Here is a 12,627-nt window from a genome sequence, read left to right on the forward strand (position 1 = left end):
CTTGTATAGGGGAATGTTAGGTAGTGACTGGGTGTGTGCGCGGTGGTTATTGAATCTTATTATGAAGGGAGTGTCGGTTTGACCTATGTATTGCATCTGGGAGCGGCCACATTCCATTAGGTATACAACGTTGCTTGAGTCGCAGTTAAGGTTTTCTTTAATGTCATGCTTGAAAGCTGAATGTGTGCTGTTAGCCTGTTTTGTAGTCTGCATGTGTTTGCACAACTGGCATCGACTTTTGCCACAAGGTAGGCAACCTGCGGGAGCTGGTTTGTTTACTTTAGTGTGAACTACGTAATTTTGTATATTTTTTCGCCGTTTGTAGGTTACGCGTGGAGGATTTGGGAAACTTTTGGAGAGTCGGTCACTCTGTTCAATAATATTAAAGTGCTGCTTCAAAATTTTATTGATGTTAGGGGCGTTATTTGTGAAAGTTGGAATCAGGTTTGAGAGGTGAGGATTTGGAGGTGCAGTTTGACGTTTCCTGACAATATTCTCACGACTTAGTTTAGTAACCTTATTAATAGCGTCGTTAATGATGGGAGCCGGATAGTGTTGGCTCTTAAGGACCGTCCGCAGACGGTTGGCGTTTTCCGCGAAAGTCCTCAGGGCGTGAGCAAATGCGCTTAAATCTAAGGGCTTGGGAGTAGGGGATAGATGTTTTGCAGTGTCGTGGATGGCAGCTCTTAAAATGAAGGTATTGTTGTCTGTCAGTGGGTTTTTTTAGACGCTAGTGAGTTGTGTGCCCCCTTCTACTTGAATCATGGGGTCCAAAAAGTTTATTTGGTGCGCGGAGTAGGTGTGTGTGAACGATATAGTTGGATGGGCGTTGTTGAATGAAACTGGTTTAGGTTGTTTTCTGTGTCTGTCCATATCATGAATATGTCGTCAAGGAATCGCTTGTAAAAGGCAGGTTTAAACGGATTTGAGGAAAGTAAATTTGACTCGATATGATGCATAAATATATTGGCGTAATGACGGGGTGCGAGGTAATGAAGCCTCTTTATGGTTGCTATGTAAAACCTCCGAGTAGCTGGAAGCTACTCGGGTGTGGCGTTCCACGGGTGACCGGATGAAACTATCCGGCGAGCACAGGTGATCCCTATATGGTGTCAGCTAGTATCGCAGGCAGTTGAATATGAGGCCAAAATTGTGCCAAGCTATGATTTACACGCCCCTTCATTATTTGGCATCCTATCATTCCCAACGATCGCAGAATCGCCCCGACCAACGGAGCGGGCGCGAATGAATGATCTGCAGGGTTGCCGTCGTAAGGAGTACACAGCGGCTTCAAACGAGAGAGATGTCGCCAGGCCGCCCGCAACAACACGCCGTATTCTACTTCCAACACCAGCGCCGCGTCTTCCCATTGAGGACCCTAACGCAGCTCTCATCGCCCCGAAATCACCTGGAAACGCAACACGAGACGCCTTCTCGAAACGCACCAAGAGCCCGAGAGCCTACCGACTGAAATGCATCGGCGGGCACCTTCAGGTGAGGACGGCCACTCGGATACCCCCACCATCGCCTGCACAACACCGACACCCAGGTATGATCCCAGACGACGCTGTGGCTCAGCCCAGAGGGTCAAACAGGATTGACGGGCCGGTCAGACGTCTCCACCTTCTACCTCCCCTTCAGCAGAGGCCACATACTCTCACAAAAAATTTTTAACTGTGAGAAAAATAATTGATAAACGAATTAGATATGAGCTCCACAAAAAAATCACTCAAAATTTATCTCGGAGCAAATGTTGTCCCTAGGGGACTCTACATATTTCATACCCCTTCCATGCTTGATCTGTTCAATACGCATAGAAAAGCATGGAACGCAGAGCTGCATAGCTCGTCGTTAAAACTGCTCCAAATAACTATTAGACACTGTGAAGAAATGCTGGCATCGCTGAAACACGAGGAGAAGTGTAAGCGTGAGGGCATAACTCTTTCCGCGTCTGAGTCCGAGGAACTTACAATCTTCGAAACTAAAAAATTAGCTGAGATCTGGGCCATTAACCTTCATAAATTTTCACCAGACAAAATCCCCCCCGAGGCAATATACCACTCTGCCGCTCCAAAGTCCAAGAACCAAAAAGTCACAGTAGGGGACACCAACGAGCGCCCCAACACTCACATTACCTCCCATAATCAAGAATTAGACACCGCTAATCGAAAAGATAACATATTTCACCTCTCTAAAACATCACTGACAAGGGACGAGGTATCTATCGGTTCTATCCCGAGGTCTAAAATTTTGCCCAAGCAGAGGCCGCCACAATGAATACGAACTATTAAAGACCTCGATAACTTCTCTCGTAAACTCCGATTACAAGAATATTTCTTTGATAATCAAAGGCCCGCTAGCTCACTTCCACCAGCTCAAGAACAATGGGCACCCTCACCCGGAAGAGACAAGCATCTTGACATATATATAAAGGCTGTAGAGCAAGATATAATTTACGCTTTCGCAAAACAACCCGCCGGATCACCAAACCTCTCAAAAAACGAACGTGATGCTTTAGATGCCTTAAAAAAACGAAGTGATATCGCTATCAAGCCCGCAGACAAAGGAGGGGGCATAGTAATTTTGGATACAGAAAAATACATACAGGAAGGAAACCATACAGGTCGCTGAGTCACTGCCCTTGTAGACACCGGAGCTGACTATTCAGTCATCAGTAGACCGTTAGCCTCCCATCTCAGGAAAGTTACAACCGCTTGGGATGGCCCGCTGATTCGCACCGCAGGTGGCAACCTGATTACTCCATCGGGACGATGTACTGCAAGAATAACTGTAAATGGGCGTACTTACCCCACCAGCTTTGTGGTCTTGCAGCCGTGTTCCCGCGACGTGAGTTTAGGCATGGACTTCCTAAATGAAAATAGGGCTATCATCGACCTCCGATCCAAACTCATCAAGCTCTCTGCAGACAAAGCCATACCTGCTACGACGACTTCGATGTAACGCGTCGCTCCAAACGTCCTCGACGGAGAATTGACCGTGCCGCCCCGATCAAGCGTCGCCGTCAGCGTAGGTAGCACAGACATCGAAACCGCTGAAGGCATCGTCGAAGGAAATATCCAATTGCTGTTGTAACGAGAGAGAGAGAGAGAAAACTTCTAATGTGCATAAAAATGAGCATAATAATTCGCAGGAGCTGGGTGGTCAGTGCCCCTAGTCCAGGGCTCCGCTGGCGGCAGCTGCCTTGCGGACTAGGTATCGGCATCGCAAGAGGCATAGCGAAATTCCGGAGAGGACAAGCTCAGATGCTGCTAACAAACTTCACTGAAGAATACCGGCATCTCAACAAGGGCACGAACATGGTTTTTCTCGACGAATTAGCGGACCTCAAAGACGTATTCGCCCTCCACGATCAACCACTGGAAGACGCACCGGACCAATTCCGTCAGCCCACATTTGACATCAACCCAGTATTGACCCACAGCAGGAAAAACCAGATTCGCAGTCTTCTCCGAAACTACAGGGAGTGCTTCTCGTCATCATCGAAGGTACGACAAACACCACTGGCCAAGCACCGCATTATAACGGACGAACACGACCGACCTCCGCACCAAATCCCCTATCGTGTATCGCCGCGAGAACAGCAGGCCATTCGCGATCAAGTTGAGGAAATGCTGCGTGATGGCGTAATCCAGCCATCGAACAGCACCTGGGCGGCACCAGTCGTTTTGGTCAAGAAGAAAGACAGCACACTTCGCTTCTGCGTAAATTACCGCTGCTTGAATAGCATAACAAAGAAGGATGTCTACCCGCTTCCCCGCATCGACGAAACTCTCGACCGGCTCTGCAATGCAAGGTACTTCTTATCGATGGACCTGAAGAGCGGATATTGGCAAATTGAGATCGACGAATAAGATCGCGAGAAAACCGCATTCATCACACCAGAGGGCCTTTATGAGTTGAAGGTGATGCCATTTGGCCTCTGCTCCGCACAAGCCACGTTTCAACGAGTAATGGACACAGTCCTGGCAGCAGGCTTGAAGTGGCAAATTTGTTTGGTATATTTGGACGACGTTTTTGTCTTCTCGTCAAACTTTGAAGACCACCTAAAACGACTACAGACAGTGCTGGAAGCCATCAAGTCATCCGGAGTAACGCTAAAAGCTGAGAAGTGTCACTTCGCCTACGAAGAACTCCGGTTCCTAGGTGACATCGTCAGCAAGGACGGTATTCGCCCAGACCCGGAGAAAACAGCTGCAATCGCACAATTCCCACCGCCTGCCGACAAGAAAGCTGTGCGCCGATTCCTTGGGCTGTGCGCTTATATCGACATTTTGTCAGAAACTTTTCACGGATCGCCGAACCGTTGACGCAGCTTACAAAGGCTGACGTACCTTTTAAATGGGAAGCCTTCGACGAACTTAAGCGCCGCCTGCAACGCCCTCCTGTACTTGGCCACTTTGATGAAAACGCCGAGACCTAAACTCACACCGACGCGAGCAGTGTGGGCCTAGGAGCCGTTCTCGTCCAGAAGAGTGCCGGACAGGAGAAAGTAATCGCCTATACGCTAGCAGGTCCCTCACAAAAGCCGAAGTCAATCACTCGACGACCGAGAAGGAGTGTCTTGCAATCATCTGGGCCACTTCTAAGTTTCGTCCATACCTATACGGCCGGCCATTCAAGGTGGTAAGCGACCATCACGCGCTCTGCTGGCTGGCTAATTTAAAAGATCCTTCCGGCCGCCTTGCCAGATGGAGCCTACGACTTCAAGAATTTGACATGACTGTAGTCTATAAGTCAGGCCGGAAGCGTTCCGACGCAGACTGCTTATCCCGCGCTCCCATCGATGCCCCCTGAAGGACGATGACCACGACGCCTTTTTGGGACCGGTAAGCGCCAGCAGTTTCGCAGAACAACAGCGATCAGACCCTGAGCTGAAAGTGCTAGCCGATTACTTGCAAGGAAAGACCGCTTCCCCTCCTGGTGTGTTCAGGCGACATTTATCATCCTTCACGTTAAGCAATAGCCTCCTCGTGAAGAACTTCGCACCCAACAAGACCGCGCAGCTTCTCGTAGTGCCTAAAACCCTTCGGCAAGAAATTCTGCAGGCGCTGCACGATGAGCCCACAGCAGGCCACCTCAGATTTGCGCGCACGTTGCGTCGAATCCAGGAGAAGTATTACTGGCCGCGACTGCCTGCCGAAGTTGCCCACTACGTGAAGACGTGTCGTGAGTGCCAACGACGCAAGACGCCGCCGATCAGACCAGCAGGACTACTAAACCCGATTCCGCCCCAATCCTGCCCTTTCAACAAATTGGGATGGATCTACTCGGCCCCTTTCCATCTTCGTCTATGGGTAACAATTGTGGATCATCGTGGCCACTGACTGCCTTACCCGTTACGCCGAAGCAAGAGCACTACCAAATGGTACCGCGGCAGAAGTCGCCAAATTTTTTGTCGAACAAAATCTCTTGCGACACGGCGCTCCAGAAGTGCTCATCACGGACAGGGGAACGGCGTTTACGGCAGAGTTGACGCAAGCCATCCTGGAATACAGTCACACAAGCCATCGACGAACAACTGCGTACCATCCCCAGACCAATGGCCTTACGGAGTGCCTGAACAAAACGATCGCGGACATTGTCGCTATGTACGTCGACGCTGAACACAAGACCTGGGACGCCATCTTGCCGTACGTGATCTTCGCGTATAACATGGCAGTCCACGAAACGACGAGAGCGACCCCGCTTAAGCTTGTGTACGGCAGGGAGCCCACGACGACGCTCGACGCAATGCTGCCGCACGTAACCAGCGAAGACAGCCTTGACGTCGCCGCCTACCTGCAGCGTGCAGAGGAAGCCCGACGCCTCGAACGGCTGCGTATTAAAGACCAACAGAGCACCGACAGCCGACGATACAATTTACGACGACGCCACGCAGAGTAAAATCCAGGAGACCAAGTGTGGGTTTGGACACCAATTCGCCATCGCGGATTAAGTGAAAAGTTGTTGCGTCGATAGTTTGGGCAATACAAAATCCTTCGCCGCGTCGGACCACTGGACTATGAAGTCATTCCCGACGGAACGTCAGCATCACAACGGCGACGCGCACGTCCAGAAATTGTACATGTTGTACGACAGAAGCCATATATCTGTGGTATTTAAACTTTGCAGTGTTTATGTTTAGGTTTCTTTGTTTTGAAACATCGAGGCGATGTTTTTTAAGGGGAGAGTAATGCCGCGAAACCTTCAAAACAGTATTTGTTGTTTTTTAACAGCCGCCGGCATACAGGCTTATCACTCTTATTCTGGACTGCGTATCAGTTCCGTAATCTTTGTTTCTTAATGCTTAACGTCGCGAGTCACATCTTTATCAGTTTTGTTGCAGCGCAAGATGCATATCTGTCTCGAAGGTTACGGTCACTCGGGTGTCTTTCCACAATGTTCCAGCCCGTGCTGGTAGCTGTTTGCGACGTTATCTAGATTGTTCTGTGCCGCCTTTAAATTGAGCGTTGACGAGTATCACGAGCATTCTTTGTTCGACGACCGACGAGAACGTTTGTTTCTATCGCAGCCGCCGAGTTGCTTAGTTCTTTTGCGGGCGCAAGTGAGCCCAATAGAGTTTCTTCAGTGCAATCATCGACCCTTCATTTGTGTCGTCGACCTTGTTACCCCTACGTGACAATTTCGAGTCCAATTTTCTTTCCTCAAATCCGTTTAAACCGGCCTTTTACAAGCGATTCCTTGACGACATATTCATGATATGGACAGACACAGAAAACAACCTAAACCAGTTTGCATTCAACAACGCCCATCCAACTATCTTTCACACACACCTACTCCGCGCACCAAATAAACTTTTTTGACCCCACGATCCAAGTAGAAGGGGGCACACAACTCACTAGCGTCTAAAAAAACCCACTGACAGACAACAATACCTTCATTTTAAGAGCTGCCATCCACGACACTGCAAAACATCTATCCCCTACTCCCAAGCCCTTAGATTTAAGCGCATTTGCTCACGCCCTGAGGACTTTCGCAAAAAACGCCAACCGTCTGCGGACGGTCCTTAAGAACCAGCACTATCCGGCTCCCATCATTAACGACGCTATTAATAAGGTTACTAAACTAAGAAGTGAGAATATTGTCAGGAAACGTCAAACTGCACCTCCAAATCCTCACCCCTCAAACCTGATTCCAACTTTCACAAATAACGCCCCTAACATCAATAAAATTTTGAAGGAGCACTTTAATATTATTGAACAGAGTGACCGACTCTCCAAAAGTTTCCCAAATCCTCCACGCGTAACCTACAAACGGCGAAAAAATATACAAAATTACGTAGTTCACACTAAAGTAAACAAACCAGCTCCCGCAGGTTGCCTACCTTGTGGCAAAAGTCGATGCCAGTTGTGCAAACACATGCAGACTACAAAACAGGCTAACAGCACACATTCAGCTTTCAAGCATGACATTAAAAAACCTTAACTACGACTCAAGCAACGTTGCATACCTAATGGAATGTGGCCGCTCCCAGATGCAATACATAGGTCAAACCGACACTCCCTTCAGAATAAGATTCAATAATTACCGCGCACACACCCAGTCACTACCTAACCTTCCCCTATCCAAACACACTAATCAAACAGGTCATGAATTCAATAAACTAAAAGTTACTCTACTAAAAAGCAACTTCAGAACTAATCGTGAGCGTGAGCAACGTGAGTCGTATTTTATTCATAAATTTAATACAATGGATTGCGGCATAAATGAACATCCGGGAATCCTTTCAGGCCTTCGGGGTCACTAACCTATCGAAGCATTACAAGTCACAGATTCATTGTGAAGATAACCCTAGCCCTGTGCACCTGCATTTAGTTAACTGCCCTCACAAAGAGACACAGCCCCCTCTTGCTTTTCTTCTCCCCTGCCATCTCCTTTTTTGCTAATCTGCTTGCCCCCTCTTTCCGGACCTTCAGAATCTTCACGCTCCTCTCATTTTCTTGGTTTGAACTTTGGCCGTCCGCTCGTACTCATGTTGTCCTCTCTTTCCTAGCATTCAACAGATCCCCCATGGCCGTCTTTCTTCTCCTCCTCTTTTATATATATATATATATATATATATATATATATATATATATATATATATATATATATATATATATATATTTCTTTTTTTCCTTTTTTTAGTGGTCCTCCTTTCCAGCGTCTGTACAATTTTCAAACCTTTAAAACTGAGACACAAGCAATGTAACCACAGTCTTGAAAAAGACCGGATCTCGGTCGAAACGTCGACGAAGAATAAATGAAGTGTTAATGATCTTCGCTATCTATTTCTTCTGCAGCCAAGTACGTCTTTTTCGCAAGCATATTTTATATATATATAGCTGCGTTAACGTCCCGGAGAGCTGTGTTCACCGCGACATAATCATGAACTTGCTCATTGGTGTCAGTATGAAAAGCCTTTGGACGTAGTAGTTGACTCAGAAAAGTGCAACGCGGCTGCTATTGCCTTACTTTACGGCTTACTAGTTCGCGGCACACACACAACGAAAACTTTGTCCCCCTTGTCTACGTAGCTATGAAATTTTTCAATCGCAGCTCCTATCCAGATGTCGCAAATCATTTATTGACGTGAGTCTTGGCAGACGACCTCTAAAAATGAAAGAGCATATCCAGTAGCCCTGTGTATCTCTAATGGAAAGGAAAAGGCGTGAAGTGCCGTGAAGTGCATTGACCAACAACACACCCTGTTAGAGAAATTTCAGCACTCATAGAGCGGCAATTTACGAGGACGCTTTAAAATATGAACCTTATCATTTTGACATTTTGAAGAAGTCACACCCGAATACGCATTGGATATCGGCAAACATCACAAGTACAGGTAGCCATGTAGCAACAAAATTATAGGTCGTTTCTCATCAAGTGATGCGGAAGACTGCGTCAGGTGACATGTGACAATGACTTAGCTTGAAACCATGCTGTTGAAATGGAATGAGTTTCATAAATGCATCTACCTATGCACCATTGCAAATACACAGCTAAGGTCGTGTTCTTGAGGCCTTCTCCTATCCCGAGCAGCTCGCATGAGCACTGCACCTCAGGTCCGGAAGCATTCAGAATGTTTAGTCTAATTCTGGGTGAGAGTGTTTGAGTGCATCAAGCACATAACGTCTTTTTACCAGCCCTGCAGATGTTTCTAGGTTATTGGTTATTTTTTTTTTAATGGACAAGGCTTGGTTTGTTATGGTATGTCAACATGTAGACGCAGAAGCAAATTTAGAAGCAAACATTTTACTATATATCGGAAGCTAAGGCAATTTCAATTTGATGTTCGTAGTGCATCACCTAATATTACATACTTGTTTTCAGAAACGCAGACTGATGGCTTTAATTACAAGCTTGAACAATTCGCTATGAGTAGTTTGGACTACATGAAGCAAATTTTTGCTACCCATCGAAAGCTTCGACCATTCCCATCAACATCTACATAACATACGTCTTACAAAATTACATGGATTTATAGCACAGTTAAGGTATATCTCAAATAAGTGCGCATTCCTCTGCCAGGTGTTGGTCGAATATGCGAATAATTTGCGAGATGTGCTATAAAAGCAAAGCGTCAACCCTAGCTGCTCTATCAGCGCGCACTCTACGTTTTCATTGTCAGACGCAGAGCTCCTTGCAGAGGCGGATCTCGCTGCATTCTTCCTCTTCGACCATTTGCTTTCCTGCCGCTTACACTCCGCTCTCTCTTTGGCGCTTTATTTCACCTTTTTCTGCCTTTGCACTGTTTCAGGTGGACGCCGCAGACGTTTTATCATGGCCTCGGTAAACACGACTCCGCCAGAAGTTTCGCCAGTTGGGGCATTGACGTAAGCGGACAGGTGCTTGCATTTACACAATTGTTTCCGCGTCTTACGAGGCACATGAAAACAGTTAGGTTCAGTGACGACGGGGCAAGAAACCTTGCATAGTACATGAAAATGACAGAAGTAGCTTTAAATGTACGGGTTGGCTTCAACCTCCGCTCGAAGGAAATTCTGGAGCAAGTTTGTGCGATTTTGATCGCATTTTACTTTCTTTTCTTCATGCTGTCATTCTCCTAAAACTATATTTTAAAATGTCTTTACAAATTTTAGAAAAGGCAGGATCTCGCCGGAGGTGGCAAAGATCATTAGCCAAAAGCCATTAAAAAGGAAAATTCAGATAATCTGTACACCCGCGCAGGCTGCCTTCCATGGCAACGAAGCGGCCCATAAGCTAGATCGAGCACTCTACTGCCGGGCAGCCACGGGATCCTTGACGACTCGGGTAACGAGGAGTGATCGTTAAATTATGGATAAATCATCAACCTTGTCGATCGCCACATCGAGTGGTTCCCCTGCCAGACCCAACATTGAAAGAAACTGCTGAATGCAGGTGCTTAAAAACTAATACGTATATGAATCCAGTGTTTTTATTTTTTGTTCCATATGTACCCCAAGCTATAGTGATTGTGAGGCGAGAGGGACCGTCGATCATATAAATGTATGCCCACACTCTCCCGGGGTGGGACAAAATATAGCTAGTAAAGACGACTAAGAGACCCTGCTGCTAAGCCTGGACCCTGCGCTACAGCGGCCTATCGTTCATCTGGCGGTAGAGGCTCATATAGGCCAAGGCCTGCCTTTAACGCTGCGGCCCCGTCTCTCAGACCTGCGTGTCGGGGGCAGGGTGATAGAATGTTTCTAGTGGCAAACAGTTTTTTCTATCAATCAGTCAATCACGAACGATGCTTCTTCCCATGTTTATGTTTAATTTTTATTTGCCTAATTTTTCGCTTATAGCTGGTCGGGTGATGACGTCACCGGCAAGCTCGGACGCTGCTTCTTGAAACTTGATGAGTCCCAGTGCACGTGAAGCCCGGCGCGCTGTCTGCATTCGATGCAAAACCGCGGAACTCCACCGTTAAGGGCATGACGCAATAGCGTTTCACACACAGGCACAATGGTTTTGTCACATTTTATTTTTCTTTATACCCCATACGCTTAGCATTAAAAAACATTGACACCTTTTTAGACTACTTTTTAAATGTTTCATTTTTCCAATGGTTTCAGATATCTGAACAATAACACACTTTAAATTTTCCTAATGACCATTATTAAGCATTTTGTCAGCTTTGATTTCTCCCTTTCTAATCTTTTTTTTATTCATTTTACACCTTTTCAATTACGCGCTCAAAATATTCTTAATTTGCATCAGCAAGCATTAGATTTCAATTTGATGCATTGTGAAACCCATGAAACCCTTTGCGCAATTTCTCAACCTTTCAATTATTTCAACTCATTCATCGATCAATCAGACAGACAACATTTTCTTAATTAGCATCACCAAGTATTTGCTTTTTACTTTCAGCAATCTGGCTCCTTCTTTAGAAAAAGGTCTTTATTCGGACATATAAACAGTTCTTCAATGAATAGACAGAAGGAGCCCCCAGAGTACGAAGGCTGTATCGGGACCTATTGTCGTCAGTTTAAAGAACTCCAGAAAAAACAAGAAACCAACAGCTAATGGTGAGAGGAGAAATATGAAATGTTGTTCAGGAGCAAATTCAGTAATGGCCATAAAATATGAATATAGTTCACGCTTAAATATACTCAAAGATGTTGAACGTTTAACGTCAGTAAGAAGCGCGTTCCAAATCGACAATGCAGAAAAGACTTATTTTCCATAACTAGAACGTGCTGTTGGGAGTAAGTAGTTGCTGTCGGTGGCATATTTTGTTAAACTGTTGTAATGAATTCGTAAGTGTCAAATAAATACATTGGTAGGAGGTTCTTGGTAGCTTTAAAAACAACTATTGTATGTTTTGTAGGAGAAGGTTTAATTTACACGTTGAGGACGGCGTCGAGGTCGGCGAGGAAGCGGGGCGATTCAGACCTGCACGATGATCTGCGCGACAGCAATTCCACCGACTGCTTCTTCTTCGGCAACGCCCAGCGAAGTCGTCCATCTTCTCCACGATGCCCCCCCCCCCCCCCCCCTCCCGAGAAAAAGGAGCCATCGTGGCGACTTAAGGGGACAAATATACAATGGGGTCGTAGAACGGCTGTACACATGTAGTCTCGTAGCCTGTACATATGTACAGTCTCGCGGCCACGGCGTCGGAAATCGGAAGACGGCGTAACCGGCTCAACAACGTAATTCACTGAAGTGCGCTTGACGACGCGGTAGGGCCCATGGTACTTTGAGATCAGTTTTGTTGATAGGCCGGGGCTGCCGGATGGAACCCATAGCCACACGAGTGAGCCGGGCTCGAAGTGTGGTGCATTCTTCTGATCGAGGTCATGGCGATATCTTTGGCGCCACTGAGAGTCGGTCGTGAATGTCCGGGCAATCTGGCGGCATTCTTCATCGTACTGTGCAGCTTCGGTCGCTGTTCTGATGGGTCAGGGTTGTAGGGGAGGACAGTATCCAGTGGAGCAGATGGATGATGACCGTAAAGCAAAAAGAACGGAGCGAACCCGTGCTGGATTGCGTGGCAGTGTTGTAAGCGTCGGTGATATAAGGAAGGACGATGTCCCAATTCGTGTGGTTCGATCCGACCTACTTCGCGAGCATGTCACCGAGGGTGCGATTAAATCGTTCAGTTAGGCCGTTTGTTTGCGGGTGGTAAGCGGTGCAAGT

The sequence above is a fragment of the Amblyomma maculatum genome, unplaced genomic scaffold (genome assembly GCF_055883805.1).
Source record: "Amblyomma maculatum isolate TAMU_Amacu unplaced genomic scaffold, ASM5588380v1 scaffold_87, whole genome shotgun sequence".
Classification (NCBI taxonomy): Eukaryota; Metazoa; Arthropoda; class Arachnida; order Ixodida; family Ixodidae; genus Amblyomma; species Amblyomma maculatum.